This window comes from Mirounga angustirostris, unplaced genomic scaffold (genome assembly GCF_029215605.1).
Source record: "Mirounga angustirostris isolate CCGP_5_RB_7025 unplaced genomic scaffold, mMirAng1.0.hap1 SCAF_11, whole genome shotgun sequence".
In the NCBI taxonomy this organism is placed as follows: domain Eukaryota; kingdom Metazoa; phylum Chordata; class Mammalia; order Carnivora; family Phocidae; genus Mirounga; species Mirounga angustirostris.
The window spans coordinates 86,101,350-86,108,991 of record NW_026991719.1 but is presented as its reverse complement, the minus strand read 5'-3'; the positions used below and the strand labels follow the sequence as shown (position 1 = coordinate 86,108,991).

Here is a 7,642-nt window from a genome sequence, read left to right as displayed (position 1 = left end):
TGGTAATTGGTGGCCTCCCACCCACCCAGGGTTGCTACAGTACATTCTTCTGAACAACTTAGGTAGCCCTAACATTTGGAATTCAGGAGATGACCTTGGTCTCAGGAATGAGGGAGAAGATGGCTCTATCCCTTGGCATTGCACCTCTGGGTTCCTAGTGGCAGTGGCAGCTCTGCCAACCTCTGAACCTACTTTGGGGTCATTTGCCCCTTTTCTGAGGGATAATGTATGTTCCCAGCTAGATACATCTGTAGGTCCTCTTCTTTGTCTATAGAATCCCAGTAGTAAAACAGTCTTCCTTCATTTTGTCCCATCTGTTTCTCCTTTAATACCAGTAGTCCACATTTCTACTGATATTAAAATTTCAGAATCAAACACTGTTGGCTTTCCCTGCAATTCAAGGTGTTAAAGCCATCACACAGGAGTGTCCTCCACTCACATTTTCAACAACCATCTCTTTGGCTACAGATGAGATGTTTGATTTTACCCACATTTCTCACATGCCTAACTTCCCAACTGATAGCTTTCTAGCCACACCCTGTTCCTTTTTTTTTTTTTTTTTTAAAAGCAGGCTATCTGGATAGGGTGAGACAATTGCAAATCATCACATGCTAGTTTCTTTTTGTTTCATGGTACTTTCTTTAATTTATGTCTCTCCTCTGGCATTTACTATGAACAGCAAGGAGAAACCAGGCCATGCCTTCAACACTGTGCTTAGAAATCTCCTCAGTTTACTGTCCCAGTTTATCATGTAAAAGTTTTATTCTTCATAAAATACTAGAACACAGTTCAACTAAATGCCATGCCACTTTTAAACAAGGATGGCCATTTTGCAAGTTTCCAATACCATGTTCCTAATTTCCATCTGTTATCTCACTAGAAGTACTCTTGATACTCATATTTCTAGCAACATATTTTTTATGATGCTCTATGTATTCTCTGAGATGATAGAGTCTTTCTCCACAGCTCTCCTCTTTTCTGTGTGAGCCCTCACCTGAAGTACATTTAATGTCCATATTTCACCCAACAGTCCCTTAAGAAATCTTGACTTGTTCTGTCATACACCTCAAAATTCTGCCAACTTTACTCATTACCCAATCTCAAAGCGACTCCCACATTATTAATTCCTTGTTACAATTTGACTCTACTTCCAGAACCCAAATCTGTGTTAGTGTGTTCTAGGTCTATCATTACAAAGTACCAGACACTGGGGAGCTTAAAGAACAGAAATGTGTTGTCTTACATTTCTGGAGGCTAGAAATCTAAATCAGTATGTTGTGGGCCATGTTGATTCCTGCTGAGATGTGTAAGGAAAGGATGTTTTCCCGGCCTATCCCCTAAAATCTTACATGGTTGACTTCTCCCATTGTCGTTTTACATTGTCTTCTCCATAGACATGTCTTGGTGTTCACATTTTCCCTGTTTATATAGAAAAGGGTCATTTGGATTAGGGTCCATGCTAAAGAATACATTTTAATTTGATTGCCTCATTATGGACCCTGTCCCCAAATATAATCCTATTTGAGGTACCTGGAGTTAGGACTACATGGTATGAAGTTGGGGCCACATGATTCAACTCACCTGAGATATGAAACCAGAGCTATACATGGGCATTTGTGCTACCTCTTCCATGATACCGACTATATGTGCTCTCATTAGAGAACTAAGGTGATCTAATTCACCCTTCTCTTACTCAAGTCTCTTTGAATTCTGCTTAATTTTATTGTATTTTAATTTTTCTATCTTCTTATCACTGTGAAAACCAAGATACTTGATTTCAATCCTTGGAAACTGATTAGGATTTCCTTTAGACCAATATTTGGTCAATATTTTAAGAATGGCATTTGTACTTTTAATATAATTAGTAAATGCCCCTATGAAGGATGATATTTTCAACCAAACAAAGAGACAAATCTTGAAAATCTACAAAAATTGAAAACTTTTTTATCCGTAATTTCAGAAATCAAATAGGAACATGAGTAAAACAATGTTGTATAGGCACCATATAGACTATTAAGACTGGTATTGCAAGGGTGAGTGACAGATATGAAATCCAAGGTATAGCTAGGAAAAATGGGTGTTGAAGACAAGAAGGGGAAGTGAGTACATCTGATTCTTCACTTCAGAAGGTGATTGATGACAAAGGGCATCTGGTAAGCATTCATTCTCTAATGGTGTAGTTAATAATTCTCTAATGGTGTGGTTAAGAGTAAAGATTGAGAGAAATAGATTTATTGCTTAAATAACAGATTATAAACACCAGTCCTGGGGAAATAGTACTAATAATCAAACATACGCTACTCAAACTTACTCAACATTACCTTTGTTATAGAATTCATTGAAAAACTGAAGGGAGAATCCAAACTCAGTACAGAAATTGCTAAATCTAAAAGTTCAGCCTATTACAGGCTCCTTAGTAACTGGAGTTCCTATTCTAAGTTGCCCAGATTTATCTGATTCTATTCCTTCCAAGTCTGTAATCTTTCCTGTGGATAATGCAAACTTTAATGACTAGCACACTGGCATCATGTGGATGATGGAGGCATCCGGTCAAAGCAACTCAAGCCACACTCAGCTCTGAGTTAGCCAATCAGGGATGTGTGTAGGCACTGACTTACAGCCATGGGCCCAATGCACACTCAGGTGTGTCAGGCTGAACTGTAAGAGTCTTACCAGGTACTCAGTCTCAAAAATGGAGGCGGAATTTGGTATACTTTATCTGCTGTTTGCTTCTTTGTTTGATTAGTTGTATGCTTTCTTTTTTTTCAGTTTTTTAAATCGTTTTTTTATTTATTTTTTATTTATTATTTTTATTTTTTTATTTTATTTTTTTATTTTTTAATTTTTTTTAATTCTTATGTTAATCCCCATACATTACATCATTAGTTTTAGATGAAGTGTTCCATGATTCATTGTTTGTGCATAACACCCAGTGCTCCATGCAGAATGTGCCCTCCTCAATACCCAACACCAGGCTAACCCATCCTCCCACCCCCCTCCCCTCTAGAACCCTGTTTGTTTTTCAGAGTCCATCGTCTCTCATGGTTCGTCTACCCCTCCGATTTCCCCCGCTTCATTCTTCCCCTCCCGCTACCTTCTTCTTCTTTTTTTTTTCTTAACATATATTGCATTATTTGTTTCAGAGGTACAGATCTGAGATTCAACAGTCTTGCACAATTCACAGCGCTTACCAGAGCACATATAGTTGTATGCTTTTAATCATAATGAGAAGGATATGAGTTCAGACCTGCAAGTGGAAATCTCCTGCCACTTCAATCAAGTCAGAGAAGAGTTGTACAAATTAATAGTATTAAAATGACTTTCCTTGATTCTGACCACGTATTTTAACTTAGGCTATTTGTTCAGATTTTTTTAATTTTTACCTATTTTTACCTATTTTACCTTTTATTGGCCTGACAAAATAAGACCCATCACATTAAATACTCGGCATTGCATGATATGGTGCTTGAATGACTACATTCTGTGTGAAAACTTTATTTTTTTCCATTGGAATAGGAGATGCCAAGAAAAATTCTATTCCCAGTCCTTAGCTCTGAGTGAAGGAAAAAAGTCTCTGAGAATTTGCAACCACACGAGTGTTCTAGTGTAGCCCTGGTGTTCAAATTAACACTATCAGCATGATCCAAATAATTCCTGGTGGCAACCCAATCAAATGGAAAATATACAATAATCCTTTCTGGAGGAACTTAATCTTAATTAAGGCTTTTGTAAGATTCCTGCAGATAATCTCCCTCAATATAAGCACATAATCCAAAAACAAGCCTCTATCAGCAAAATCAAACAAGAAAACAGAATGGAAACCACCACAGAATTATTACCAAATGCCAACATAAAAAATAAATGTGTTTAACATGTATGTGTGTGTGTATGTATGACAGAACATATAAGGAAGAAGCAGATCATTATCAAAAATATGCTAAATGAGTTTTCTAGACTTAATCATCGTAACCACTAGAACAAAAGATTAAAGAAATTTTATACAACAAAGGAGACATACCTGGATAGAGAATTGGCGAACTAGAAGACAAGTGAAAGAAATAATACAGAACACCTCATAGAAAGATAAAGAGAAAAATAGGATTAAAGAGAGGCAAAGAGACTTAAGGAATGGAATAAGTAGTTATTAAGTACACCTCATAGGCATTCCAGAAGCAGAAACATGGGTGAATTTTGGAAAAATAATAGTCAAATGAAAATTTCTGGTAATAGCCCTGAATTTAGGGAAGCCATGACATCTTGGATCCAGGAAGCACATGTGAACACATTGTAGTGAACTTATGACGTAAGCACAGAGAGCACGATAGCAGACAAAAGGACATGATGCCTAAAAATGGAAAACCAAATAGTGTGACAGCATCCCTCTTTTCATCAAGAAATGGAAGCCAAAAGCAAGTGCTGAGAGAAAATAACTGTCAGTCTACTGTTGTCTACCTGGCCAGAGTATCATTTGATAGTGAACCTATGATAGACATGAATATGGACCACCCAGAACCCCCTCCCAAAGACAGACTCTCTCCTTCAGCTGCTTAGAGTGCAGTCAGCTGGCAGTCCTCAGCCGTTAGCCTTTTTCGTCATTACCTCAGATACAGAGAGCTTCCTTGCCTGAGCTCAGGGACTTCCTCTGATAGCCACATCCAGTTTTGATCAAGGAAGGTTGATTATTATATGTCTGGACCCTTCCTCAGCTATTAATCCTGATTAATTGCCCTGTACACTGAATACTATTTCAGTGTTGGCTCTCTTAAGATCTTAACTCTGAAATACACATGAGAAAAGTCATAACTTGTAGTGTTTCTACTAACTGACACCATATTAAAGGAACATTTCAGAAATTTTATTTAGGAAAATGGAAGATGATCTGAGATGCAAATAGAAATGGTAATAGAATGAATTAGCTAATAGGGGTAAATGACAAATAGTATCTATATAAAACACTGGTAATCAAAATTATAGCTATATTGGTAATCTGAGTACACAAGCCATTACTAAATATTGCAAATATGCATTACTTGGTTGATTGGAGTGTTCAATGAGAGTAGCTCATAACCCACTCACCATTGGCTTCTCCACTGGAGGACTTGGAGCGCCTGTGCCACAGTCATTGGCTCAAAGTGCAGAAAGATGACCCAGGATGAACCAGTAAGAACATTCCTGGGATATCACCTGTGAACATGGAGGAGGAAATGGGTGTGATTCTTTCTCTGGCCTTTGTTTGCTAGCTTCCTTATAATCAGGAGGACTTAATGATAGGAGTTCAGAGAAACTGACATGTTTCTTGAATCTTTCATCAGATTAAGGAAGGTTTGATTGCTAATATCTCAAATGTGACTTTTGTATCCTCATTTGTAAATGGGAGTGTTAAAAAATCTGTTTAGTAAGGCTTCTTTGCTCCTTTCATCATATTTTAATTTCTAGTATCTCTTCATAATCAGGTTCTTTTTTATTAGCAATAGCATCTGCTGTTCCTTAAAGTTCTCACAGAAAACACCCTGGGAAGCCTTGCCATTTGGACAATACCTCATTGATTGCCTGCATTTCTTTGATGCTTCTTAACTTCTTTTATTTTTGTTTAATTTCTGTAATTTATTTTTACATGAGTACATGTAAAGTGTTTGTATGCATCTCATGCATTATTGAAAAGAATATGTGCCCCCCAAACACGGAGTCTTGTAGCCCAGATCTTACCTGAATTAGGATGAGGGAGTGGTGGGTTCAGGTGGGTCTATGGGCTGTGCCCCTACTTGTGGCCTATCTGCATATCCCACCCCACCCCTACTTTCTCCTGCTCTTCACTCATGGAAGTTGTCAGGCAAATTTTTCACCTACAAGGGACTATGCATCTTCTACCAAGACTCTGTGGGTATGGTTGGAAGTCCTGAAATAGTTGTACTTTTACATGGCTTTCCAACATCCAACTATGACTGGTACAAGATTTGGGAAGGTCTGATCCTGAGGTTTCATTGAGTGATTGCCCTTGATTTCTTGGGCATTGGCTTCAGTGACAAACCAAGACCAGATCAGTATTCCATATTTGAGCAGGCCAGCATTGTGGAAGTACTTGTGGGGTGTCTGGGGCTCCAGAACCACAAGACCAACTTTTTGTTTCATGATTATGGAGTTTTGTTGCTCAGGAGCTGGTCTTATAGGTTCCAGGAGAATGGATCTGGTCAGCTTACCATAAAGAGTCTGTAAGATGGAGGTATATTTCCTGAGACTCACTATCCTCTCCTTCTTCAAAACTTCTCAAAGATGGAGGTATCCTGTCACCCATCCTCACACAATTGAACTTCTTTGTATTCTCCCGAGGTCTCATCCCATTCTTTAGGCTCTACACCCAACTCTCTGAGAATGAGCTGTTGACATGTGGGCAGGGTTATGCAACAATGATGGGATAACGTAGTTACCAATAATCTCTAACAGTACATCAACCAGAGGAAGACGTTTAGAAGATGCTGCATGGGAGCTCTGGCTTCTGTAACTACTCCCATTCATTTTATCTATGGGCCATTGGATCCTGTGAATCCATATCCAGAGTTTTTGAAGCTATACGGGAAAACACTGCCAAAGTCCACAGGGTCGATTCTAGATGACCACATTAGCCACTGTCCACAGCTAGAGGATCCCATGGGCTTCTTGAATGCATATAAGGTCTTCATCAACTCCTTTTAAGCTGGAAAGAGTAGCTCCCCTGTATTACCTCCCCTACTCCCTTATCTGTTGTATATTCCACTTAGGAAGCAATGCCCAAAAGAGGTCCTGGCCACCAAAGAGTATTCTCTCACAAAAGTCCAGTGACTCACGTTGGTGATCAGCATATGGTAAAAAGCCTGCAGATGCTCTGGCTAAAGGGTGACCTAACAGTCCACCTCCCTTTCTTCTATCATCTGAACAAGTGTATGGACTTGCCTTTGTTTTTGTGCTATCAGGAAATTCTGATGAGCACTACTGTTCACTGATGCAGAAAGAGAGACATTCTTAAAAGTTTTTTAAACACTTCTATGGACTTTTCTGAAATATTTAGAAATATTAATTTCAGGCCCATCCTCAACTGGAATCATATGGTAAAGAATTAAGAGATGGTACCTCCTTACTTTTCCTTGAATGGCTTTAAGGTCACATGCTTTTTAAAGTTCTCTAAGCAACACGGCTTCAAGTCACAGTGAGTCTCCCTTGTCATAATTTTGGATTTCATTTCATCAGCTACTTTTAATTATGACATTTTGTTAAAGTAGGGTTTGGTTTGAATAGTGCAGTATTCTAAGTATACTTTAGACTATGATTTACTACACATGTATATTTTATAAGGATACTAAACCAGCATATACTCTGGTAGAGTAGTGAATTTTCCTTTGTTTTCCTTTTCCTATAGTTACATGCTGAATTTCTAGCTTTCAATAACCGTGGAGGGGAAACATATTATGGGACTTTAATCCTTTGAAATTTATTACAATTTGCATTAGACCCCCTTATTTCATCATGTATGCTAAGTATTCCACTTGAAATTTTAAAATAAGTTTTAAATATCCCTTGATGTGAATGTAGAAACCTGTAAAGGATGTCACTCTGAGCCAAACAATGAGATAAAAGCTAAGTAAACTAAAGAAATCCAACTTTTTCTTTA

The 7,642-nt window shown here is 38.1% G+C and overlaps 1 pseudogene; it reads left to right on the top strand.

The window, feature by feature from the left end:
- Window positions 1–5,716: 5,716 nt before the first annotated feature.
- Window positions 5,717–6,782, top strand: LOC123842036 (mesoderm-specific transcript homolog protein-like; annotated as a pseudogene).
- The last annotated feature ends 860 nt before the right edge of the window (window positions 6,783–7,642 follow it).